Below are 27,985 nucleotides of genomic sequence, written 5' to 3'. Positions count from 1 at the left end.
AAAACTGTTTAGTTTGATGTAGTCTAACTTGTTTATTTTAGCTTTTGTTACCCTTACCTGAGGAAACTAGTCCAAAAAAGTACTGCTAAGATTGAGTCAGAGAATTTGCTGCCTCTCTTTTCTAGGAATTTTGTGGTTTCAGGTCTTACATTCAAGTGTTTAATCCATTTTGAATTTATTTTTGTATACATTGTAAGACAATGGTGCAGTTTCATTCTTTTGCATGTAGCTGTCTAGTTTTGCCAGCACCATTTATTGAAAAGACTGTCTTTTCCCCACTAAATATCATTGCCAACATTGTTATATATTAATTGACCAACAATGCATGGGTTTATTTCTGGGCTATCTAGTCTATTCCATTGATCTACATGTCTGTTTTTCATGTCAGTACCATGCTTTTTGATTGCTATAACTTTCTAATACAGCTTGAAACCCGGGAGTATTATATCTCCAGTTTTGTTCTTACCTCTCAAGATTGCTATGAGGTATTTTTCTGGTTCCATAAAAAAGATTTGGGGCCTTTTGTAGTTCCATACAAATTTGAGGGTTCTTCTGATTTTGTGAAAAAATGACACTGATATGTTGATGGGGATTGCACTGAAACTGTAGATTGCTTGGGGTAGTACTGATGTTTTAACAATATTAATTCTAATCCATGAGCATGGTATAGTTTTCCATTTACATGTGATATTTTCAATTTCTTTCATCAGTGTTTTATACTTTTCAGACTACAGGTCTTTCACCTCCAGGTTAAATTTACTCTTTGGTATTTTATTCTTCTGATGCAATTGTAAATGGGATTGTATTCTTAATATCTCTTTCTGGTAGTGTGTTATTAGTGTGTAGAAGCATAACCAATGTCTACATGTTAATTTTGATCCTGGTGCTTTACTGAATTTATTTATTTGAATAGTTTTTTGGTCATCTATAGACTTTTCTATATGTATTGTTATGTCATCTGGAAATAATGACAGTTTTAATTCTTCCTATCCAGTTAGGATACCATTTAAAAAATTTTTAACTTATTTTTTTAATTAAATATCACTGATACATAGTCTTATGAAGGTTTCACATGAGCAATTTTGTGGTTACTACATTCACCCATATTACCTAGTCTCCCCCGAAAACACAGCCCATTGCAGTCACTGTCCATCAGCATAGTAGGATACTATAGGGTCACTATTTGTCTTCTCTGTGCTATACTGCCTTCCCCTTGACCCCCATACATTATGTTTGCCAATCATAATACCCCTTAATCCCCTTCTCCCTCCCTCCCCAGCCTCATTCCCTTTGGTACCCACTAGTCCCTTCTTGGAGTCTGTGCATCTGCTGCTGTTTTGTTCCTTCAGTTTTGCTTTGTTGTTATACTCCACAAGTGAGGGAAATCATTTGGTACTTGTCCTTCTCTGCCTGACTTATTTCACTGAGCATAATAACCTCTAGCTTCACCCATGTTGTTGCAAATGGTAGGATATATTTTATTATTATGGCTGAATATTATTCCATGTCATATGTACCACCTCTTCTTTATCCATTCATCTACTGAAGGGCATTTAGATTGCTTCCATATTTTAACTATTGTGAATAGTGCTGTGATAAACATAGAGATGCATATGACTTTTTGAATATGGCAACCGGTTTTCTTTGGGTGAATTTCTGAGTCAAATGATACTTCTATTTTTAGTTTTTAGGGAACATCCATATTGTTTTTCACAATGGTTTAACTAATTTACATTCCCACCAACATGTAGGAGGGTTCCCCTTTCTCTGCATACTCTCCAGCATTGTTGTTCTTGTCTTTTGGATTTTGGCCATCCTAACTGGTGTGAGGTGATATCTCTTTGTAGTTTTAATTTGCATTTCCCTGATGATTAACGATGTGGAGCATCTTTTCATGTGCCTGTTGGCCATATGAATTTCTTCTTTGGAGAAGTGTCTGTTCATATCCTCTCCCCATTTTTTAATTGGGTTATTTGCTTTTTGGGTGTTGAGGTGGGTGACCTCTTTATATATTTGGATGTTAACCACTTGTCAGATATGTCATTTATGAATATATTCTCCCATACTGTAGGATGCCTTTTTGTTCTGCTGATGGTATGCTTTGCTGTACAGAAGCTTTTTAATTTGATGTAGTCCCACTTGTTCATTTTTTATTTTGTTTCCCTTGCCTGAGGAGATGTGTTCAGAAGAAGGCATTCATGTTTATATTAAAGGGATTTTTGCCTGTTTTCTTCTATGAGTTTTATGGTTTCATTACTTGCATTCAGTGCTTTGATCCATTTCAAGTTTGTTTTTGTGTATGGAGTTAGACAACAATCCACTTTCATTCTCTTACATGTAGCTGTCCAGTTTTGCCAACACCAGTTGTTGAAGAGGCTATTATTTATCCATTGTATGTCCATGGCTCCTTTATTCTATACTAATTGACCATATATGCTTGGTTTTATATATTCTGTTCCATTGATCCATGGATCTGTTCTTCTGCCAGTAACAAATTGTTTTTATCACTGTGGCTTTGTAGTAGAGCTTAATGTTGGGGAGTGTAATGCTCCCAGGTTTATTCTTCCTTCTCAGGATTGCTTTGGCTATTCGGGGTCCTTTTTAGTTCCATATGAGTTTTAGAACTATTTATTCTAGTTTGTTGAAGAATGCTGTTGGTATTTTGATAGGAATTGTATTGATTCTGTAGATTGCTTTAGGCAGAGTGGCCATTTTGACAATATTAATTCATCCTATACATGAGCAGGGTATGTATTTTCATTTATGGGTGTCTTTAATTTCTCTCACAAGTGTCTTGTAGTTTTCAGGGTATAGGCCTTTCATCTCCTTGGTTAGGTTTATTCCTATGAGTTTTACTCTTTTTGATGCAATTGTAAATGGAATTGTTTTTCTGATTTCTCTGCTAATTCATCGTTAGTATATAGGAATGCAACAAATGTCTGTGTATTAATTTTGTATCCTGCAACTTTGTTTAATTCAGTTATTAGTTCTAGTAGATTTGAGGTGGATTCTGTTGGGTTTTTGATGTACAATATCATGTCATCTGCAAACAGTTACAGTCTACCTTCTTCCTTACCAATCTAGATGCGTTTTATTTCTTTGTGTTGTTTGATTGCTGTGGCTATGATCTCCAGTACTATATTGAATGAAATTGTGAGAGTGGGCATCCCTGTCTTATTCCCTATCTTAAAGGAACAGCTTTCAGGTTTGCACTGTTAAGTATGATGTTGGCTGTGGGTTTGTTGTACATGGCCTTCATTATGTTGAGGTACTTGCCCTCTATACCCATTTTGTTGAGAGTTTTTATCATGAATGGATGCTGAATTTTGTTGCGTGCTTTTTCAGTATCTATTGAGATGATCATGTAATTTTTGTCCTTGTTATTAGCTTTCCAAATACTTTACCATCCTTGCTTCCCTGAAATATATCCCATTTGATCATGATGGATGATCTTTTTGATGTATTTTTGAATTCAGTTTGCTAATATTTTCTTAAGTATTCTTGCATCTGTGTTCATCAGGGATATTGGTCTGTAATTTTCTCTTTTTGTGATATCTTTGCTTGATTTTGATATTAGAGTGATGCTGACTTCATAGAATGAGTTTACAAATATTCCCTCCTCTTCCACTTTTTGGAAAACTTTAAAAAAGATGGGTGTTAGGTCTTCTCTAAATGTTTGGTAAAATTCAGCAGTAAAGCCATCTGCTGCAGGAGTTTTGTTCTTAGGTGGTTTTTTAATTACTAATTCAGTTTCATTGCTGTTAGTAGTCTGTTCAGATTTTCTGTTTCTTCCCGGGTCAGTCTTGGAAGGTTGTATTTTTGTAGAAAGTTGTCCATTTCTTCTAGGTTATCCAATTTGTTAGCATATAATTTTTCATAGTAATCTCTAATAATTCTTTGAATTTCTGTGGTGTCCACAGTGATTTTTCTTTTCTAATTTCTGATGATCATGTGTATACACTCTCTTTTCTCTTGATAAGACTGGCTAGGGGTTTATCTATTTTGTTTAATTTCTCAAAGAACCAGCTCCTGGTTTCTCTGCTTTCTGTTGTCTTATTCTTCTCAATTTTATTTATGTCTTCCCTGATCTTTATTATGTTCCTCTTTCTACTGACTTTGGACTTCATTTGTTCTTATTTTTGTAGTTTCATTAATTGTAAGTTTAGATTCTTCATTTGGGATTGTTCTTCTTTCTTGAGGTAAGACTGAATTGTAATATACTTTCCTCATAGAAAAGCCTTTGCTGTTTTCCACAGATTTTTGGGTGTGGAGTTGTTGTTTTCCATTTTCTCCATATATTGCTTGACCTCTATTTTTATTTGGTCATTGATCCATGGATTATTTAGGAGCATGTTGTTAAACCTCCATGTGTTTGTTGGCTTTTTTGTTTTCTTTGCATAATTTATTTCTAATTTCATTAATTTGTAGTCTGAGAAGCTCGTCTTCACAATGTCAATCCTTCCGAATTTGCTGAGCTTCTTTTGGTGGCCTAGTATGTGATCTAATCTGGAAAATGTTCCTTGTGTACGTGACAAGAATGTGTAGCCTGCTGCTTTTGGGTGGAGTGTTCTGTGGAAGTCTGTTAGGTCCATCTGTTCTAATGCATTGTTCAATGCCTCTGCCTCCTTACATATTTTGTCTGGTTGATCTGTTCTTTGGAGTGAGTGGTGTGTTGAAATCTCCTAAACTGAATGCATAGCATTCTGTTTCCCCCTTTAATTTTATTAGTGTTTGTTTCACATATTTAGGTGTTCCTTTATTATGTATATAGATATTTATAATGGTTATATCCTGTTGTTAGATTGACAACTTTATAAATATGTTATATCCTTCATTGTCTCTTGTTATCTTCTTTGTCTTGAAATTTATTATGTGTGATTACTGCCATTCCTGATTTTTTCTCCCTTTAGTTGCATGAAATATCTTTTTCCATCTTCACTTTTAGTCTTGTATATCTTTGACTTTGAAGTGAGTCTCTTGCAGGCAGCATATAGATGGGTCTTGTTTTCTTATCCATTCTGTAACTCTGTTTCTTTTGAATGCTACATTCAGTCCATTTACATTTAGTGTGATTATTAATAAATATGTACTTATTGCCATTGTAGACTTTAGATTCTTGGTTACCAAAAGAAAAGTTCAAGGGCAGCTTCTTTGTTATTTAACAGTCTAACTTAACTTGCTTATTATGCTATTTCAAACACAATCTAAAGGTTCTTTTTCCTCCCTTCCTCATATTCCTCCTTCTCAACTCTTTATATATTATGTTTCATATTCTGTATTCTTTGTGGATCCCTTGACTTATTTTTTGGGTAGTTGATTTAATTTTGCATTTGCTCAGTAATTAATTGGTCTTCTTCCTTTACTGTGGTTTTGTTTTTTCTGGTAACAGCTCTTTAGCCTTAGGAACACTTCCGTCTTTAGCAATCCCTCTTAAATACACTGTAGAGATGGTATGTGGGAGGCAAATTCCCTCAACTTTTGCCTATCTGGAAAATTTTAAATCCCTGCTTAAAATTAAAATGATAATCTTGCTGGGTTTTCTTGGTCTGAGGTCTTTCTGTTTCACTGCATTTAATATATCATGCCACTCCCTTCTTACCTGTAAGGTTTCTGCTAAGAAGTCTGATGATAGCCTGATGGGTTTTCCTTTGTATGTGACCTTTTTTTCTCTCTGGCTGATTTTAATTCTCTGTCCTTGTACTTGATCTTTGCCATTTTCATTATTATATTTCTTGGTGTTGTTTTCCTTGGGTCCCTTTTGTTTGGAGATCTTTGTACTTCCATGGCCTGAGAGACTATTCTTTCCCCTAATTGGGTAGTTCTGAGCAATTATTTCCTCAAAGAGACTTTCTATCCCTTTTTGTCTCTCTTCTTCTTGTACTCCTATAATGCAAATATTGTTTTGTTTAGATTGGTTACAGTTCTCTTATTATTTTTTCATTCCTTGAGATCCTTTTCTCTCTGTATCTCAGCTTCTTTGTATTTCTGTTCTCTAATATGTATTCCATTTATTGTCTCCTCTACCTCTTCTAATGTGCTTTTAAATCCCTCCGTTGTATGTTTCATTTCAGGTACTGTATTTTTTAAAGTTTCTATGTCTTCCCTGAAGTCCTCCTTGAGATCTTGTATATTTTTCTGTAGCTCCATGGGCATGTTTATGATTTTTATCTTGAATATTTATCAAGAAAATTGTTGGTTTCAGTTTCACTTATCCCTCTTTTTAGTGTTTGAGGGATTTTGGTTTATACCAGATTCTTTTTCCATTTTTTATTTCTAATGATTCCTTTTGAATAATAACTTTGTGTAGAGCATGCCCTCTAGTGCCCAGAAGGTCTACTCTTTGGAGCTGCCCAGCATATGATGGTGGGAGTTGCAGGCAAGCAGCGCCATTGCCTGCTGAAAGGAAAGAGCTCTTTCTTGTTTTCTGGCTGCAGTGCCTGTCTCCACTACCAAGGCCAGTGGTCCAAGCTTGCAGGGAGGGGCCTCTGCATAATGCCCTTGTAGCTGCCGTAGGCTGGTCTGCCCTCCAGCTTGCCTGGTAGATGGGGGTAGGGGGAGCAAATTTGCAAACCAGTTCTGGCTGGGAGGAAGGAGCAGCAGGTTGTGTATCACCAGGTGGGGGGTTCTTGGCACATGTCATCAGCCAGTGGGATGAATCGCCTTAAGCTCCTGATAGTTCCCAGCCTGCTGGGGTTATGTGATGGAATGATTTTGTCCACTGTCCTTTTTCCTGAGCAGCAAGCTCTGTGTAATCCTTGCCACTTTAGCATCCCTCTTATTGTTGGGAATTCCTTCATAATGCCTGCCTTTCTTCTGTTCCAGAGCAGCTGGTGATGTACCTGTTCTCCACAATCAGCTGGAATCTCAGTCTCTCCAAATATTCCATCTGCTTTGCTTTCCAGCCCTGGTAATCTCCAGAGCACATGTCTTGTGGGGTCCTGCTCCCAGAGCATATCTCCAGGAGTGGTGTACAGTAATCCTGGGCTTCTATTCCCTCTCTGCTCCGTTCTCTTCTTCCTTCCTGTGATCTGGGGTAGGGGGAGGGCTTGTGTCTCACCGGAATCATGGCTTTGCTAATTTACCCTTTACTGTGAGATCTTCTGTTTCCTCAAGTGTAGGCAATCTGTTGCAGTCTTCTTTCAGGATTAGTTGTATTTGCTGTATTTTTGTGTTATCTGTGGTTTTGGGAGGAGGTTTCTGCTTCACTTCTCCACCATCTTTTTCCCCAGTTAGGATGCCTGTTATTTCTTTTTGTGGCCTGATGTTGTTGGCTAGGACTCCCCATACTATGTTGGATAAAAGCAACAAAAATGGTCATTCTTGTCTTCTTCCTTATCTTAGAGGAAAATCTTTTAGCTTTTCACTGTTAAGTATATGATGTTATCTAAGGTTTGTGGGGCCTGTATTATGTTGAGGTATGTTCCTTGTATACCTACTATGTTGAAAGTTTTTATCATGAATACATGTTAAATTTTGTCAAATGCTTTTTCTGCATTTATTGATATGATTGTATGATATTTTTCCTTTTTTTTTGGTAATGATTGATTTGCAGATATTAAATAATCCTTGCATCTCTGGCATAAAACTTGCTAGATCATGTTGTTTGCTCCTTTTAATGTATTGTTAATTCAGTTTGCTAATATTCTTTTGAGGATTTTTACATGTTCATTAGGGATATTGTCTTATAATTTTCTTTTTTGTGGTATGTTTGGTTTTGATATCAGGGTAATGCTTGCCTTTTAAAACAAGTTTGAAAGTGTTCCTTCCTGTTCAATTGTTTGGACTAATTTGAGAAGGATAGTACTAACTCTTTAAATGTTTGTTAGAATTCACCTGTGAAGCCCTCTCATTCAGGACTTTTGTTTTGGGGGAATTTTTAAATAAGTGATTCAACTTCATTACTTGTTAACAATCTATTCAGATTTTCTATTTTTTTGTGATTAAGTCTTTGAAGGTTATGTTTTTCTAGGGAGTTCCATTTCCTCTAGCTTTTCCAATTTGTGTATAATTGTTCTTTGTAGTCTCTTATGATCCATTGTATTTCTGTGATGCCAGGTGTAATTTTCCCTCATTCATTTCTGATTTTATTTGGACCCTCTCTTCTTTTTTCTTTATGAGTGTGCTAGAAGTTTATTGAAATTTATATTTTTTAAGAAGCAGCTTTTAATTTCATTGATCTTTTCTATTGTGGTTGTTTTTTGTTTGTTTGTTTCCATTTCATTTATTTCCACTCTGATCTTAATTATTCCCTTCCTTCTACTAATTTTGTACTCTGTTGTTCTTTTTCTAGGTTCTTTAGGTATAAAGATAGATTGTTTATTTGGGAATTTTCATGTTTCTTCAGGTATGCCTGTATTACCAACAGCTTTCCTCTTAGAACTGCTTTTGCTGTATCCCATAAATTTTGGAAAGTTGTGTTTCCATTTTTATTTATTTTAAGGTATTTTTGATTCCCTCTTGGAATTCCCTGTTGACCCATTGGTTGTTTAGTAGTATGTTGTGTAGTCTCCAAATGTTTGTTTTTTTTCTAGTTTTCTTCTTGTAGTTGATTTCAAGTTTCATAGTGTTGTGGTTGGAAAAGATGATTGATATGATTTCAGTCTTTTTAAATGTACTGAGACTTGTTTTGTGCTGTAGGATGTGATCTATCTTGGAAAATGTTCCCATGTGCACTTGAAAAGAATGTATATTCTGTACTTTGGGGACAAAAATGTTCTGTATGTATCTCCTAAATCCTCTGGTATAAAGTGTCATTTAGGGGCAGTATTTCCTTTTTGATATTCCTTCTGGGTAACCTGTCCACTGATGTAAGTGAGGGATGGTATTAAAAATCCCTTACTATTATTCTATCACTGTCAGTTTCTCTTTATGTCTGTTAATATTTGCTTTCTATATTTAGTTGTTCCATATTTGGTACATAAATAGGAATGTTATATCCTCTTCTTGGATTGACCCCTGTATCATTATGCAATGCCAATTCTTTGTGTTTTTTTATAGTCTGTTTTAAACTGTATTTTATCCAATACAAGTATTGCTAGCCCATCTTTCTTTACATTTGCATTTGCATTTGCATGGAGTATCTTTTTCCACTCTTTCACTTCCATCTTTGTGTGCCTTTAGATCTGAAGTGAGTTTCTTCAGCACATATATAAGTATTGTTTTTTAAATCCATTTGGTCACCCTGTATCCTCTGTAACATTTAGCCCAGTTAAATTTAAAGTAATTATTGGTAGGTATGTGTTTATTGCCATTTTCTTATTTTCTGGTGGTTGTTGTAGTTCTTCTCTGTTCCTTTCTTCTCTCTGTCTGTCTCCTTCCCTGTAGGTGATGGCTTTCTTTAGTGTTACACTTGAGTTCCTTTACCTTGATTTTTTTTTATGCATTATAAGTTTTTGATTTGTGGCTCTGATCAGATTCATATGTGTTGACCTTACATTGTAGTCTATTTTAAGCACTAGTCACTTAAATTTGAAGCATATTGCAGTGGGTTACCTTGGCAGGATGGCTGGGGATGACATGGGAACTGGCCAGTGTATTCTGGGATGTGCCACAGTGGTGCAACCCTGACAGGATGGCTGGAGGTGTAGTTGGCATGGACAGGGGTCCATACTGGTGGGAACCTGGAACATGCCACACCCGATCTGACTTGGTGTACGGCTGGAGCTGTGTGGGCCAGGAGCCTGGGGCCCACTGGGGCAGGCCTAGCAGGTTCCCACCTGCATTATCAAGGCAAAGGGAGAATGTAAAATATGGTGCTCACTGTGCCTCTGACCCAGGATACTTCTAGCCATTTCCCACCCATTTGGCAGGCAATCTAGTGTTATTAAATGGATTTCCTTCATTTACAGTCAATAGTTGCTCTTTCCACCTGTTTTTTTCTCTTTAAACTATCTTCCTTGCACTTTCTGATGTTATCCAATTTTGTAATTTTATTTGAAATGAAAATAAAGTGAGCATGCTATAAGAATTTGAATAGGCTAAATTAAATGTGCTCTCCATGGTGGCATGAACTGAATACCTTTAAACCTGTATAATGATATATCAGAAAGCACCATATAAAGAAAAAATAACGTGGTATAGGAAAACAATATGTTTCTTAGAAGGGAACCAAATTTAGCTTTGTATATATATTTTTTCTTGAAATGTTTTCAGGGGAAATTTATACCAAAATTTATTACCAGTGATGAATCAAATTATTTGAAAATTTGCTGTGTCCCACCTATATTCGATAGCACATTCCTTCCTTGGGTCCTATTTTATTAATTAGCTTTGGCAATAGAGAAGGTGACTGCTTGCAGGACTTAGCAGCCTGTTCATGGTTCTTCTGGCTGATCTGAATTCTAATTACTCCTTTATCTCTACCCTCCATGACTTCTGCTTGATTTGCATGTGGTATGTAATCTAAATTTATCCTCTGGATCAGTAGCTTCCACTTACATAAATGTGGGTGTTTTTCTTCTCCCTTTCACTATTCCCAAATTTTGTCTTCACATGACCAAAAAAAACGAACCCCAAAGAGAAAAAACAGCTTTTGTCTGTGGTCACCATATCGTGTTCACTTTGTTCTAAATATGTAGGTTCAAACTTTTTATCTACTAGTCACAGAATTCCCTGATTACCCTCAGGACTGCTACTGCCCACTGAGAGAAAGCCATTCTATAGTCATCCAAAAGGTGTTGTCATCTGCGGCTGCTGCCAGTTTATCATGCTTATAATCTTTCGAAATACGAAGTTCTGGGAAGGGGGAGAGAATTAGCTTCTCTTTTTCCCTAACTTTGTATTCTATAGTATACTAGTAACTATTGCTCTTTAGAGGTTCTTAAGAAGGGCAAAGCAAAACATAGCAAAAGACAAATGTTTTAACAGATTTTGAGCATTAATATATAAATTTCAATTTCTGTCCCCTGTAATAGGATAGATTATATATTTTTGATTCACTGGCCATGCATTAGCTCTACTCACATGGTTTCTCATGAATAGTTTGTTGTGGATACTTGTACATGGCCCAAAACCTCCCTCAGGACTGAAATTCTCCTGCCTCAGCTGCTGGGATAGGTGGTGGTTGTTGCCTCCCATCTGATTCTCTAGACATTGTCCTCAGGAGAGCTGGCTTACTAAAGTGATGTCGTCCTTTGGAGACTACCTATACCTGAAGGATGGTCACTTCAGGGGATGAGAGCTCAGCACTTGCCTCAATTTATGGCAACTCTGGAGGGCCATCCAGGTTTCTGCGCCTCTGTGAGACTGGCTGAGGCCTTGCTGTGACTGCATCGTGGCTCAGTCCCTCCCACCACTCGGTCCTGCCTCGTTCACTCCCCACAGTTTTTGGTTCTGAGAGAGGTCCCCAGTAGAAGTGCTGTACCCAAATCTCCATCTCAAACCTGTTTTACAGGGAATCTGGACTGACACATATTTCCGTTAGGTCCTGGCCACAACCCTAATTAGTCGGAGAAGCCCAAAGCTGGATCATGGTGCTTCCCATTCTGTTTCTCCTTTAAGCCTCTATTTCTACCAAAGCTTTTCTCATGCAGACATAAGCAAAAATAAATAGCCATGGCTAATAGGTACTTAATGCCTTCTATGTGTTTTGTATGTTATCTTTTTATAATCTCCCCTAAACAGTAAAAAAGGGTCCTCCTCTTTCATGGAGAAAATGAGGATTGTTCTGTAAAATACTAACATTAGGGAAGTAGGGATAAGTATATGCCCTATTTTGTGTTATTTTTTAATCTTTCTATAAGTCTAAAATCAGATCAAAATTTTTAAAATTAAAACATTGTATAGCAGAAACAAGTTTTTAAGATTAGCAGTGTGGCTCCAGAGTTCAAGGTCTTAATTACTCTAACTTAAATTACCTTTAAAACAACAGTTCTTTTGGACTCAAACCAGGCCAAAGTGACACGAGTGTATGCACAGAGTGAAATGGGATATTTATCCAGATAACAGCTGAAATGTTCTGTTATGGATATAAGCTTTATATAAATTATCAGTTCAGTATTAGCACTTAGATTATAATTACCAAAAAAAGCAAGGGACAATTTCTTATCATTTTCACTGTATTGGCTAGAATCAAATGCATATATGTAAATACACTGATAAATTTCTGTAAATATAGTGGTGACAGTGTCAGAATAAGTTAATATATGACTGCTACCTTCTTACCTCTTGCTCTTCAGTGTTCCAAAGATACAATGAAATGCTTCAGGCAGTCAGCTTGCCGCCCCTTCTCCCCCAAATTTTTAGGTAATAGCATCTTACCTTTAACACTTTCTCATCTTTAAGATGCTGCCTATGTTCCTCACAGACCCCAGTTTATGTGATGAGAAAGAATCATTTTATTTAAACAAGACTGTTCAATTAAAAAAATTTTTCCAAAAAGCTTTAAAAAAATTGGAAACAAATATTCTCCCTATTGATTTCTAACATGGTGACTTTTTATATTTCCAGCCTATATTAACATGAAAAATCAATTTTATCCTTAGTATGGAGCATAGTGTAATGAAAAACAAGATTGTAATGAAAAATGAGAATAACTGTAAAGTCAATTTGCTTCACTTCGAAGCATTGGATTAAAATGAATTAGCTTATATTCCATCATGTTTACAGACAATTTATCTTATTTTTCAATTTGTTACTTTTTTTCTGGGGAGAAGGGAAATGCCTTGTAAGCAGTTTTCCTGTTAGATTACCCTATTAGGTACATTTAATTATTTTGAGATGCTTTTTATATGGAATTTTCTTTTGTTTTTGATAGATACATTAGTTATGCTATTATGCCAAGCTTGATATTTGTTGCTATACATGTAAAGCAAATGTAATCTCCCAACTTTTATTTTTAAAAATGCTGGGAAACAACAAGTCAGGAATTAGTATACTTGGATTGTAAAGTTTAAATTTTCCACCAAGGGATCTACTGACCTTATAGATGTTACTTAATGTTCTAATGACTTAATTCCTCATCAGAATAAGGAAATGATCTACACATTGTTTCTAATTATAAAATTATGTAAATTCCATTTTTTATATTCACAGTTTATGAGCTCTACAATTCTTTTGGTATTGTAAGTCATAAAAACCCATTTTATTAAGAAACTAAAATTTAGCATTATTATATCTTTAAAAAAGCTTGCCTTAACTTTTAGTATATTACTACAACTTCTAGTTATTTTTGAGCCACTAAAATGCATTTGAAATCAGTTTGTTTTTAATTCCTTTCAGACAATTCAGATTTTACTGATAGACATCAACACCTCGACTATAATATATTTGAGATAGCTATTAATTCCTTTCTCTTTTTTCATGTCAACAAGAAGTATTGATATACTATAAGTAAAAAATGGATTAATTGTCCCAAAGAAATACATAAGCAGCATAAATTAACTTTTTTTTTTTTTTAGTATAATCTCCCTCTGTAAATCTTAACTTAGTTCTGAGGGAATCTTTTTCTTGAAATGCTAGTTCATATCTATTGCTTTATTCATTTGCTCACTGTTAATTAGGTCCTACAATGCCCCAGGCACTATGCAGCTTGATAGAGATACAAACACGAATAGTAGCTGATCATTGTCCTCATGGAACATGTGTTCTAAAGGGCACAAGTGAGACACACAAGCAAATAATGACAATAGAAAGGAAGTGACATCTGATTAAGCATGGTGGTATCAAAGAAGGTGTTGTACGACTTATATCTGCGGTATCAGTAGGAGGGAAGCCATGTTGGGATTGGGGTCGGGAATTAATGAGATGAGGAGGCCTATGCAAAAATACACGGATGACAAACATCATGCTGATGTGAAGAGCTCCTGAGCAGTGTGGGACTCGTGGTGTATCAAGTCTGAGGCAGGGAGAGGTGGACAGAATTTTCATCAGGGAATGGCTGAGATGTCATAGTTAAGAGCGACTACACTGACCTGCAGGGTGAAAGGAAACACTGAAGGTTTTAATCAGTTAACTGAGCCAATCAGAAGAGATGTCGATCACTCTGTTGGCTAGAAAAAGGATATGTTTGAAGTAGGTCTACCTTTAAAAAGAAAAAAACGTGTGTGTGTGTATATATATAATATTTCACATAAGAGATGATCTGGGCCTTATTTGGGAACATAAGTTAGTACAGATGGAATGACAGAGATTCAGAAAGCAATGTCATTGAGGCTTGCATGTGTGGCATGAATGAATGAATGAGAGTGAGCAGTCAAGGGTAATTCAGGATTTTGGTGGAAGAGTAGGATCCAGTATTTGAAGTATAGAGAGGGAAGGGAGAGGAAGTTTTAGGGAGAAATATTAGTTGTTTTAAGACATTTTAGGACTTCTAGATACAAATAGGAGCCCTCCTGGGTTTATGAAAAAGCAAAAATTTCCTTTTGAGCAGAAAAATATATAAATCTGTGCATAAGGTGTATTCTCCTGGTAGCATATTTGAATAGACAGATACCTGGTTTTAAAGAGGCATTCATATTCTGTCTTCTCTCAGTTGTTAGGCTGAATACTTTACATCTTTGCATCTCTATGGCACTTTATCTGTGTGTGTGTAATATACATATTATATATAAAATATCTCTGTTTTTAGGTAAAGGACTCTGTTTCTCTAGGAATCCACTTTGTCCTTTGAGACACAGAATTTGGATTAGATGAGCAGTTCTCAAATTTTCCTAATTATCAGAACCATCTGAAAGAAAAGTACAGATTCTCAATTTCTGTTCTACATGCACCATATTGAGGCTCTGGAGGATATCAGAAGCTCCTAAGAATCTATATTTTTAACGAAAACCTCTGGTGGTTCTGATAGTAAGACAAGTTTAGGCAAAATTATATTAAATGATGTCTAAATTCAGTGCCACAGTTGTTTTAATGTCTGAATCAACTTAACAAATTTCTGGAGATGAGTTGTAAATGTGACTGTTCAATCTAGCTTATCTCCCAAATAGTGCCTAGAGGCCTATATTCTCTCTAAAATTGCCTTAAAAACACACCAGGTTAAATGTAGTTGACAGAAAGTAACTGAATTATAATAAATTAGGAGATTTTATTCCTCTAATACAAGCTTTTGTTACTGGTGAATATTTTATCTGTGTTTTTACTTCTGTACAAAGGACACTATTCTTTTCTCTCTGACAGACAATTGACTATATTAGCTGGCTGATACTCTGTTTCCAGAATATTCCATATTGCCTCCTTTCTATTCTATATACTCACCATACATGTTTCTGACCTTGGTTTTGTTCAAATAGATTCCTTTTCCTGAAAACCTTAACTTGATGACCAGTTGACATAAATATTCAGCAATTTCTAGGTATGTTTTTATCATATATTAATAAACTGCCATTTCTGGCTTCTCTTGAGTTTCTGGGGAAACTGCCTGGGTTACTGAAGGCCAGACCCAAGGTGACTGTACAGAGGAGCAGACACTGAAAGAAGGCTGGCATGAGACAGTCGTGCTTATTTTCTCCTGCTGTGAAATGGCTGGTGTGAGGGAGAAACAGCCGGATATAGATGGATCTTGAATTTCTGACCTCTGCATTCTAAAGTGGGTTCTGATTTGGGACATTGCTGGAGATTAATTTATGCTCTTGAAAAGAAGCCCCAGGATAGAGACTGGATACCAGAGGGCAAGAACAAAAAGAACTGAATCTTACTTCTTAGCGTATGAAGCTGAGATGAGTACATGGATATTTTTGTCAGGCAGAACTGGGATAAAGGGCTGTTGTGTTGAGTCACCAAGTTGCAATGAGAGAAGATTTGATAACAATTTCCCATTTTCCAGAGAAAGGAATACTCTAATCTATAAGAAATTGTATTTGATTTTTATGCTATGCATGATAAATTTGGGAAAAAAAGTGTTAATGGGCAATATCATCAGTTAGAAATAAAAGGATCTTGTCTGTCATTTAGTTGATGTGAAGGTGTGGATTTGTATCAATGACATTTTTTTTTTTAATCTTGATACTGACCCGCATTGGGAATCCTGTTACACAAATGTGTGTAGTGAGAAGGACTACCAACTGGTTTAGTGAAATTCTTATGAATGATTTCCAACAAAACTTTGAGTTAGAATTTCCCATCCAGTCTAGATAATGCATCAAATCCCACAGATTCAAGATCCAGAAAGTTCTTCCTGCGAATGGAACTGATGAATGAAGATTTTTTCTGTAGAAAACCCAAGGAGCTTTCCTATGAGAGAGTAGTTGGTTGTGCTGACTGCCACATCACAAACTGAGAAAAAAACCTTAAAAAAAAAGACTCTTAGCATGATTGAAAATTTAATAGTTTCATCAAAGTATTCTTTTAATATTTTCATATTGAGAAAATATATAACAATAATAAAAGTATTTCTCAAGTCATCAAGCATAATGGGTAGCAGACTTCCCAGGATATAAAGAGCTATAAAGATTTTTTCTAGATTTCTATAATTAAAATGATATACTTTTCCAAGCAATTAAAGAGGGATATTTAGTTACTATGTTAAAGCATCTGTAGCATTTATGTTCTTGTAATAACTGAAAGTTTGTATCTTTTAATCCCCTTTCCTATTTCACTCATGCCCCCTATGTCCTTCCTCTCTGGCAATGACCAGATTGTTCTTTGACCCAGATTGTTCTTTGACCTATGAATCTGTTTGTTTTGTTTTGCTTATTTGCTTTTTTAGATAACATGTGTACGTAAAATTATACAGTATATGTCTTTCTCTGACTTACTTCACTTAGCATAATACATGGATGTCTAGATGCATCCATGTTGTTGCAAATGGCAAGATTTCATTCTTTTTATGGCTGAGTAATATTCCATTGTGTGTGTACCTGTGTGTGTGTATGTGTACAACACATCTTCTTGTGGTGAATACATTAGATATATTCACCTATCAATGGACACATAGTTTATTACCATATCTTGGGCATTGTAAATAGTGCTGCAATGAACATAGGGGTACCTATGCCTTTCTAAGTTAATGTTTTCCTCTTCTTTGGATAAATATTCACAAGTGTAATTACTGGATAATATGGTTATTCTATTTTTAAATTTTTTGAGGAACCTCTGTGCTATTTTCCACAGCAGCTGCACCCACTTTATTCCCACCAGCAGTGTGTGATGGTTCCCTTTTCTCCACATTCTCGTCAACCCTTGTTATTTTTTGTTTTCTTAATCATAGTCAATCTAACTGGTGTGAGCTGACATCTTATTGTGGTTTTGATTTGCGTTTTCTGACAATTAGTGATGTGAAGCATCTTTTCAAGTGTCTGTTGGCCATCTGTCTCCTTTGGAAAAATGTTCAAGTCTTCTGACCATTTTTTAATGATTGTTTTTTTGATACTGTATTACATGGGCTATTTATAAATTGTGGATATTACCTTCTTACTAGATGTGTGATTTGTAGATATCTTCTCCCATCCAGTAGGTTGCCTTTGTTTTGCTGACAGTTTCCTTCTTTGGGAAAAAGCTTTTTAGTTCAAAGTTATTTTTGTTGCCCTTGCCTGAGGAGACAGATTCACAAAAGTATTGCTAAGACTTACGTTGAAGAACTTAGAACCTGTATTTTCTTTTAGGAGTTTTATGGTTTCTGGTCTTACCTTTAAGCCTTTAATCCATTTTGAGTTTATGTTTGTATATGGTGTAAGAGAGTGGCCTGATTTCATTCTTTTGCATGTATCTGTCCAGTTTTCCCAGCACCATTTATTGAAGAGACTGTCTTTTCCCCATTGCATATCCTTGCCTCCTTTGTCATAGATTAATTGACCATATAAGGGTGGGTTTATTTCTGGGCTCACAATTCTGTTCCACCAATCTGTGTGTCTCCTTTTATGCCACTATTTTTGACCATCTATATGTGACCATTCTGTTTTGATCACTCTAGCTTTGTAGTATAGTTTGAAATCAGTGAGCGTGATACTTGAAGCTTTTGTTCTTTCTCACATTGAATTTGCTTTTTCTGATCTTTTGTGGTTCCATACAAAGTTTAGGATTATTTGTTCTAGTTCTGTGATAAATGCCATTGTATTTTGGTAGGGGTTGCTCTGAATGGCATCAATAAGTTGAAATTACAAGTTTTATTTTTCTCCCAAATATGCAAGTGCTGACTGAGTGCTTACTGTGTGCGTTACTGTGCTAGGTGTTGTGTACACAGGGTTGTGTACACAGGAACTTGGCCTTAAAATATCCTAGTGGAAACTGACAAACATTGAGGTGCATAAATGCTGATATAATTAAAAATAATAGGAAGTTTGTAAAGGAAACTAGCTTCGGCTTGAATGATCAAGGAAGTCTTCTCTGAGGAAGTAGCATCTAAACTGAGACTTGAAGTGGAATTTTTAATTCATAGTAACTAGTTCGTGAGTATTATGGGATATTGAAGTAGAGCAAAAGACAAATGTGGGTTATTGTTTGGGTTTAAATCAGTGACCTGGTTTTTCTCATGTTAGGTCTAGATCAGTTTTAAGTCACCACAAAGAAGTAGGGGTATATTTGGAGACACCTTTCACAAGAAAAATGAGGGGCACATAATTATTTTTGGAAAAAGACATTGTATATTATTAAAATAATAAATTACCATTCCACTCCTTTTTCTTTGAATATTATCTTTAATGGTGTGGAGAATAAAAAAATTACTCTGATAATTGGAAAAAACATAAAAAATTTTAGAACTATGCTTCTTAAATGAGAATTTCACTTTGGCATGTGTGAATCAATCACTTGGACAGTATAATGCTGTGCTCTACTAAAATCTTATTGAACCTTATTGCATCATTTTTAAATAATAATATTTTTTGAACTTTTAATCAATAGTTTTAAATCTTTTACACTTTTTTCTCCCTAATATTGACCAGGTTTTTTTCAATTAAATCCTTCTTTGTAACCTCCAATCAAATAGTTTCCTTATAAATTCTCAGGACTGGAGAGATTGAGCATTATTTGTCCTCATTCACATAATAGATGAGACCTGAAATGTGTTCCATGGTATATGAGTCTCCAGAGGATGCTTTAAAATAGCAAGTGAGGTTGCAGAGTCTCTACTAGCAAATTACTTTTAAATTGATCAACATTTATCCCTTTTAAAATCCACTTAGGCAAGTTCCAGAAAAGCACTGTTATATGTTAGAGGAGGGGGAAAAAAAACACCCAAATTTTGGTGTTTTTTGTACATCTAAAATGACATAGAAATGTAGCAGAAATAATCTTTGCAGTTTGCCAACCCTTTAACAATTATGGAAAGCAAATAATCTCATATGACCTGAAAGCTTAAAGATGATTTTATTTTAAAAAGTTTCTGTCTCTTTCATTCAAGTAGAATAACAGAAAGAATTCTAAGTAAAGAAACATTAATAAAATTTGGCATGACCTTATTTCCTCAACCACATTTCCCCTTCCTTGATTAAAAAAAAGTCTCTACCTTTAACACAGCAAAAAGATTCTGTGGGTGGACAAGGAGCTGAGCTAGCAGCAGGTGGGTGGCCATCTCTGAAAGGTGTTATACTCATTCAGTTCAGATAGCATAAAAATGTGTTATTATGTGAGAGAAAAGGAGGCCAAGCTGATAAGAACATTTCAGTTCCCACATATATTAAGGGGTCTTAGTGCTTCCACAAGTTAAATATGTCAGAAGTGTAGCAGCTTCTTGCTCAGCTTCGCTGTTGGGACATGATTCTCCATGGATTTCTTATGTTCTGCACAGTTTAGCCTCTGAGCAAAGTGTGTATTTGAACAGCCTTTACCGTGAGGCAGTTGCCTACATTCCATGGAAGTGGCCCTCTCCTTCACATCCACCTCTCTCTTTCTCTCTGGAGGCAGGAATTAGCTGATGTATAAGCAGCCTATACCAGCTAGTCTCTTTTAATGTCAGGATTCCTCTTTTACGGTGCAATCCACTGCATGAGCGGGAAAATGCTGGGCCCTCATCATGTTGCCCTGGGGGGCTGGGGAATCCGTGGAAGGTAGTTCTCTGGATGATGCTTTTGGTTGTCCCTCTAAATCAAGGATCTGGTATCTTCTGTCAGTATATGAATATGAAACAGTGGCAGGCAATATTATTAGCTTGTGAGCAGGGGCAAGTCTCACCCCTTCATAGTTTCTGACCTAACGTGCACAAGGAATTGCAAACCCTATGCCTGTGGGCACCAGGCAACCGACATGAATTGAGACCAGGAGGTCAAATGTAAAATAGTAAGTGGAACAGACCTTCAGCCTTAGAGTTAGGTATTTATTAGGGAGTAATAGGGATTGTAGCCAATATAGGACAATATTGTTCTGTGAAATATGTTACTTTTAGAATATTTGGTAGCCTGTTCTACTTGAAAGTGTTGTTTGGGTTAAACTAAACTTCTGGGAGCCAGGTTGTTACCATTCAGTCTCTTCTGCCCTAGATGGTGAGAAGCTAGAGGACAGGATGCCTTTCTGCTCCTTGGTATCCATAGAAACACTTGGCACAATGCCAAAGTAGGCAGTCATTGAAGTATCAAAAATTCTTAGCAAGTCATGTGTTCTAAAACCTGACATAACCAAGAAGAAATACAATGTAATGCCAAAAGATGAATGAAAATTTTGACATGGTTTTTTCCCAAAATAGGAAATTAGATGAGATGGACATCAGATTTTTTCTTTTAACTTATCCTTTTATAGCACTTGCCATACTTATCTGTCCCAGTATTTTATTTCCTCTCTACTAGTACCACAATTTTATTTTTATTATCCATTTCTGTGCTCAGTTATATGCACAGTTTTGATAATTTTTGTGTCTCGTGTTTATGATAAATGGTTTTCATATGTATAGAATAGTAATTGAAAACTCTAATTATCTGCATTTTTTTTCTGCATGTGATATGGCCAGAGACAGAATTAGAAACATTAAATTTATCAGACAAGAATCTGAGTTTTATTTTAAAGAGATTGGTTCAAGGTTGTATAAAAATTCCAAAGATGGTTTAAAACCTTTTTACATTGAATCTAACAACTACTTCCCTAAGTATTAGCCTGGAAAGTTTTGAGATTCTAAACTGACCTTCTAACTGTCCCTAGAATTTTATGTCATGTGGTAAAATATTGGATAGTTGTCTAAATGTGTTTCAAGGATTTGACTACGTCAGCTTTTGGTCAGTTTTTGTAAAAAAAAAAAAAAAAGGCTAAAAGAGTGTTTTTATAATGTCTTTCATTTTCTCTGTTTCTGCATTATAAATTATGGACTACTAAATGAATGTAAGTGGATGCCTATAAAATATATAAGGGAAAACAAATAGTTCCCTGAAAAATTATTAGTGGATAGCAAGATTTTTCATAGCTGAATTGAAAAGTACATTGAGATTCTTGAGAATGTTATAATGCTCATTATAAAATTCCATGCATTAAATTAGCAATTTAGAAATCAGTGTAAGTAATAGTTGAGATATTGATGACTTATGGCAATAATTATAGAATAAATGTTTTTTATTTGTTTATTGAGGTACAATTTATATAAGTAAAATTCATCTTGTTTAGGTGAGCAGCTCTATGAATTTCAACAAAAGTCATGTAGCCACATCACAACTAAAAATATTTCCAGATTCCTCCTTCCTCTCTGTCATTAAGCTCCTCCTCTCCCCCAGCCTCTGGCAATGCTGACTGATTCCTTTTCCTATAGCTCTGCTTTTCTAGAAGTTGTGGAAATGGATTGATAAAGTATGTGGCCTTTTGCATCCAACTTTTTAGTATCATGCTTTTGAGATTCTCAGCTGTCACTGCACATGACATTAGTTGGCTCCTTTAAATGCGAAATGGCTTGAGGGAAGCAAGGATGGAACAACATTCGAAAATCCATCAACATCATTCACCAGATCAACAAAAAGAAGGACAAAAACCATATGATCATCTCCACAGATGCTGAGAAAGCATTTGACAAAATTCAACATCCATTCATGATAAAAACTCTCAACAAAATGGATATAGAGGGCAAGTACCTCAATATAATAAAGGCCATATATGACAAACCCACAGCCAACATCATACTTAACAGTGAGAAGCTGAAAGCTTTTCCTTTAAGGTCAGGAACAAGACAAGGATGCCCACTTTCCCCACTTCTATTCAACATAGTACTGGAGGTCCTAGTCACGGCAATCAGACAACCCAAAGAAATAAAAGGCATCGAGATTGGCAAGGAAGAAGTGAAACTCTCCCTGTCTGCAGAAGACACGATATTGTACATAAAAAACTCTAAAGAATCCACACCAAAACTACTAGATCTAATACCTGAATTCAGCAAAGTTTCAGGATACAAAATTAATTCACAGAAATCTGTGGCATTCCTATACACTAACAATGAACTAGCAGAAAGAGAATCAGGAAAACAATTCCATTCATAATTGCATCAAAAAGAATAAAATACCTAGAAATAAACCTAACCAAGGAAGTGAAAGACCTATACTCTGAAAACTACAAGGCACTCATGAGAGAAATTAAAGAAGATACTAATAAATGGAAACAAATCCCGTACTCATGGATATGAAGAATTGTCAAAATAGCCATCCTGCCTAAAGCAATCTATAGATTCAATACAATTCCTATCAAAATACTAACAGCATTCTTTAACGAACTAGAGAAAATCATCCTAAAATTCATATGGAACAACAGAAGACCTCGAATAGCCAAAGCAATTCTGAGAAGGAAGAATAAAGCAGGGGGCATTATACTCCCCAACTTCAAGCACTACTACAAAGCCATGGTAATCAAGACAATTTGGTACTGGCACAAGAACAGACCCATAGACCAATGGAACAGCTAGAGAGCCCTGATATAAACCCAACCATATATGGTAAATTAATATATGATAAAGGAGCCATGGACATACACTGGGGAAATGACAGCCTCTTGAACAGCTGGTGGTGGCAAAACTGGACAGCTACATACAAGAGGATGAAACTGGATTATTGTTTAACCCCATACACAAAAGTAAACTCAAAATGGATCAAAGACTTGCTTGTAAGTCATGAAACCATAAAACTCTTAGAAGACAACATAGGTAATCATCTCCTGAATATAAGCATGAGTAACATCTTCCTGAATGCATCTTCTTGAACAGGGGAAACAAAAGCAAAAATGAATCCAAGGGACTACATCAAACTAAAAAGTTTTTGTACAGCAAAGGACATCATCAACAGAACAAAAAGGCATCCTACAGTATGGGAGAATATATTTGTAAATAACATATCTGACAAGGAGTTAATATCCAAAATATATAAAGAACTTACACGCCTCAACATCCAAAAAGCAAATGACCTGATTAACAAATGGCCAGAGGATATGAACAGACCCTTCTTCAAAGAAGAAATTCAGATGGCCAACAGACACATGAAAAGATGCTCCACATCACTAATCATCAGGGAAATGCAAATTAAAACCAAAATGAGATATCACGTCACACAAAAAGATTGCCAGCATCAAAAAGACTAAGAACAACAAATGCTGGCAAGGATGTGGAGAAAGGGGAACCGTCCTACACTGCTGGTGGGAATGTAAGCTAGTTCAACCATTATGGAAAGCCATATGGAGGTTCCTCAAAACTCTAAAAATAGAAATACCATTTCACCCAATAATCCCACTCCTTGAAATTTACCCAAAGCATACAAATTGTCAGATTCAAAAAGACATATGCACCCCTATGTTTATCGCAGCACTATTTACAATAGCCAAGATATGCAAGCAACTTAAGTGTCCTTTAATAGATGAATGGATAAAGAAGATCTGGTACATATACACAATGGAATACTATTCAACCATAAGAAAGAAGCAAATCCTACCATTTGAAACAACATGGATGGAGCTGGAGGATATTATGCTCAGTGAAATAAGCCAGGCAGAGAAAGACAAATGCCAAATGATTTCCCTCATTTATGGTGTATAACAATGAAGCAAAACTGAAGGAACAAAATGGCAGCAGACTCAGAGAGTCCATGAATGACCTAGTGGTTACCAAAGTGGAGGGTTGTGGGAAGATTGGTGGGGAGAGAGGGAGAAGGGGATTGAAGGGTATTATGTTTAGTACACATGGTGTGGGGGTATTATGGGGGTTAACAGTGTAGCACAGAGAAGGCACGTAGTGAATCTGTGGCATTTTACTATGCTGATGGACAGTGACTGCGTTGGCATATGGGTGGGGGACTTGATAATATGGGTAAATGTAGTAACCACATTGTTTTTTCATGTGAAACCTCCATAAGAGTATATATCAATCATACCTTAATAAAAAATAAAAAAATAAAAAAATAAATGCGGAGTGGCTTGTCTTTGAAAAGATCTACCACAAGCTGCCTTCCTCTTTGCTGCTTGAGGGTGTTTGAATTGTTTCCAGTTTTTGGAGATCACAAGGATAGCTTTTCTTAGCTTTGGGAATGGATATTTGTTTGACATGCATCTTCATTTCTCTTGATTAAGCAAATACCCATGTATAGGATTGCTATATCATATTGAAACACATGTTTACCTTTATTAGGAACTGCCAAACCATTTTCCCAGATGACTGTACCATTCTGGATTTCCATCAGCAGTGTATTGGAGTTCCGGTTGCTCCACATCGGATATGCACTTTTTATGAATTTTAAATAAGAATTCCTTTGTTTCAAGTTTTCCTGAAGACGCATTATACAAAAATTGATATATTTATGCTGGATTTTTTTTTCTTTTTCAAACATAGCATGGTTAAAGTAGGTGGCAGGTTGAATGAATTCCATTCTTTTTGTATTTTGTTAATAGAGCATTATCTGTATTACATACATATAGCATATATATGAAAACTGAAGATATTTTCCATGAAGATGTGTATAACATTTATATGCTAAGAAATTGAAGACATTTTTGTAAAAATTATTACATTGAATCTTACATGCCTCTGAGGACAGAAATTTCCATATCATTTAAAAATTTTGGTCAATATAGAGGAAAATGAACTCAGGTCTTTAGAGCCTTATTAATATTTGAGTCTTTGGTTGGATTGGAAGTGAAAGTCCCAATATAGTTGGCAAAGCCACTCCATCTGTATTCGGAGTGTGTAGCAGCCCATGAAAAGGGCAACATAGCAGAGCTGAATCATTTTATGAAATTTCCAAGCCAGTGATAGTTCTACTCTAAGTCAAATTGGCTTCTACAGATAATGCAGGTCTTTTAGACCAAACTGGAATTTTCAGTTGCCCTTGGAGTTGTTCAGTAAGGCACTAGTGGAGCCTAGGAATGAAAGTCAGCTTTCCTGATGCCAGAATGGCAATACGGCCTTGCATACAATGTGTGTATTTTAGTAGCCTTCCATTTATTCTGGGAAAAACAACAGAAATGAAAGTGAATTTTCGGAATAAAGACTCTTGGTGTGGTTCTTTTTTGTGACTATTTTCTCAGGACTAGTTTCTTAGGATAATTTGCACAGCATTTTGTAAGAACAAATTAAATATAGGGCAAAGATAGAATTAAACTACAGCATTCATAACTTTTTCTCAAGATGTAATTTATCAAGTAGGCTTTTTAAAAAATGGCCAGCTTAATTGAATATTTGAAAGAGGCTGAGACTGCAATTATACATACAAATTGACATTTTTAGTATCTCAACTTGAAACTATTGTTCATTAATTCTCAAGAATGTTAACACTTAGAGGATTAGGGAATTGAAGATATTTTTGTAAAACTTATGTCTTTTTGTTCCTTTCCATTGACATCAAATACTTCTGGAAACCACATCAAAATCTTTTTCAAGCAAAGTGAAGTAAACTTCAGTGGGAGTAAGCCTTGTGCAGTAAGCTCCACTCAGACATGCTGTGTACCTGGTGTGGTCCACACATGAGAAAATTTGTAATTTTCACAAATGGCTAATTCTTAAATTTGTGAGTGCATAACAACAAAATACATTGGAACAGTTAAACCCATACTGTTGAATAGAGCTATGCATGTATATATATATATATATCTCTAAAGTTAGCTTACAGATATGTATGTGTACAACTAGGCTTCCCATAAATATTGGGATTCTGATATCAATATTCCATCCCTCTTCATTAATAAACTAAGATGACCATGAGCAAGTAGCAAAGTCAGTAGTGTTTATTCTTACTTATCCTAGATTTTTCCTTTTTCTTCAATCTTCTGAGCCTTTTGTTAGCATACCCTATGTTATATTGCAATGGAATAAACATATAGTGAACTGCAGTCTTTCTATAGATTTCTTACTGTATAGTCTAACAAATTCTTACTGCTGGCTTTTTGTTATCAGAATAATTGTATGATTTTTGTACTAAGTATTCTTTTTTTATTAACGTATTATTGATATACACTCTTATGAAGGTTTCATATGAAAAACAATGTGGTTACTACATTCACCCTTATTATCGAATCCCCACCAATATCCCAATGCAGTCACTGTCCATCAGTGTAGTAAGATGCCACAGAAGTATACCCCATGATCCCCCCACACCATGTGTACCAATCATAATACCCTTCAATCCCTCTCTGCCTCCCTCCCCACCCACCCAACTCCACCCCTCCCCTTTGGTAACCACTAGTCCCTTCTTGGTGTCTGTGAATCTGCTGCTGTTTTGTTCCTTCAGTTTTGCTTCGTTGTTATACTCCACAAATGAGTGAAATCATTTGGTACTTGTCTTTCTCTGCCTGGCTTATTTCACTGAGCATAATATCTTTCCACTCTGTCCATGTTGTTGCAAATGGTAGGATTTGTTTCTTTCTTAATGGCTGAATAGTATTCCATTGTGTATATGTACCACCTCTTCTTTATCCATTCATCTACTGATGAACACTTAGGTTGCTTCCATATCTTGGCTATTGTAAATAGTGCTGCAATAAACATAGTTGTGCATATGTCTTTTTGAATCTGAAAATTTGTATTCTTTGGATAAATTCCACGGAGTGGAATTCCCGGATCAAATGGTATTTCTATTTTTAGTTTTTTGAGGAACCTCCATATTACTTTCCATAATGGTTGAACTAGCTTACATTCCCACCAGCAGTGTAGGAGGGTTCCCCTTTCTCTGCATCCTCGCCAGCATTTGTTGTTTCATAGTCTTTTTGATGCTGGCCATCCTAACTGGTGTGAGGTGATATCTCATTGTGGTTTTAATTTTCATTTCCCTGATAATTAGTGATGTGGAGCATCTTTTCATGTGCCTGTTAGCCATCTGAATTTCTTCTTTGGAGAAGTGTCTGTTTGTATCCTCTGCCCATTTGTTAATCGGGTTATTTGCCCTTTGGTTGTTGAGGCATGTGAGTTCTTTATATATTTTGGATGTTAACCCCTTGTCAGGATCTGTCCATTTATGAATATATTCTCCCATACTGTAGGATGCCTTTTTGTTCTGCTGATGGTGTCCTTTGCCATACAGAAGATTTTTAGTTTGCGGTAGTCCCATGAGTTCATTTTTGCTTTTGTTTCCCTTGCTCGATGAGGTGCGTTCAGGAAGAAGTTGCTCATGCTTCCATTCAGGAGATGTCTGCCTATGTTGTCTTCTAAGAGTTTTATGGTTTCATGACTTACATTCATGTCTTTGATCCATTTTGAGTTTACTTTATTGTATGGTATTAGAAAGTTATTCAGTTTCATTCTTCTGCATGTAGCTGTCCAGTTTTGCCAGCACCAGTTGTTGAAGAGGCTGTCATTTCCCCATTGTATGTCCATGGTGTACTAAGTATTGTTCCTGCATTTTTTGTTTTCTCTTGTCTATAATATTTCTTTCAGTCATGCTGGCAGAGACAAGAATTCTTTTTGTATTTGGAATGACCCATTGTAAAGCAGTAGGATACTTGCTGTGTTGCAATTAAATGTTCTTCAGGCAATTTTGGGTAGAATTAATTTGCCCATTAGTTAAATGCATAAACCTTTCACAAGTTGATTGATTCTCTTAGTGACAAATCAGGTAGAAATTCTGGTACTTTTCAAAGACTAGCAAGTTGGGGAAAGATGTCAAGATGTTTGAGGTCAGTAATTTGACCTTTTAAGACTTTCCTTCAGCTAAGATATCTATAAATATGATATGAGACATTT

General features: G+C 35.8%; 1 protein-coding gene across 9 annotated transcripts in view; it reads left to right on the top strand.

Moving 5' to 3' along the window:
• The window catches only part of MALRD1 (MAM and LDL receptor class A domain containing 1), a 672,837-nt gene that overhangs the window by 151,007 nt on the left and 493,845 nt on the right, over nucleotides 1-27,985 (top strand). The window lies entirely within an intron of this gene.

The sequence above is a fragment of the Manis javanica genome, chromosome 2 (assembly GCF_040802235.1).
Source record: "Manis javanica isolate MJ-LG chromosome 2, MJ_LKY, whole genome shotgun sequence".
Lineage (NCBI taxonomy): Eukaryota > Metazoa > Chordata > Mammalia > Pholidota > Manidae > Manis > Manis javanica.
Note: the sequence above shows the minus strand (reverse complement) of the source record. Positions and strands in the feature narration are given on the sequence as shown.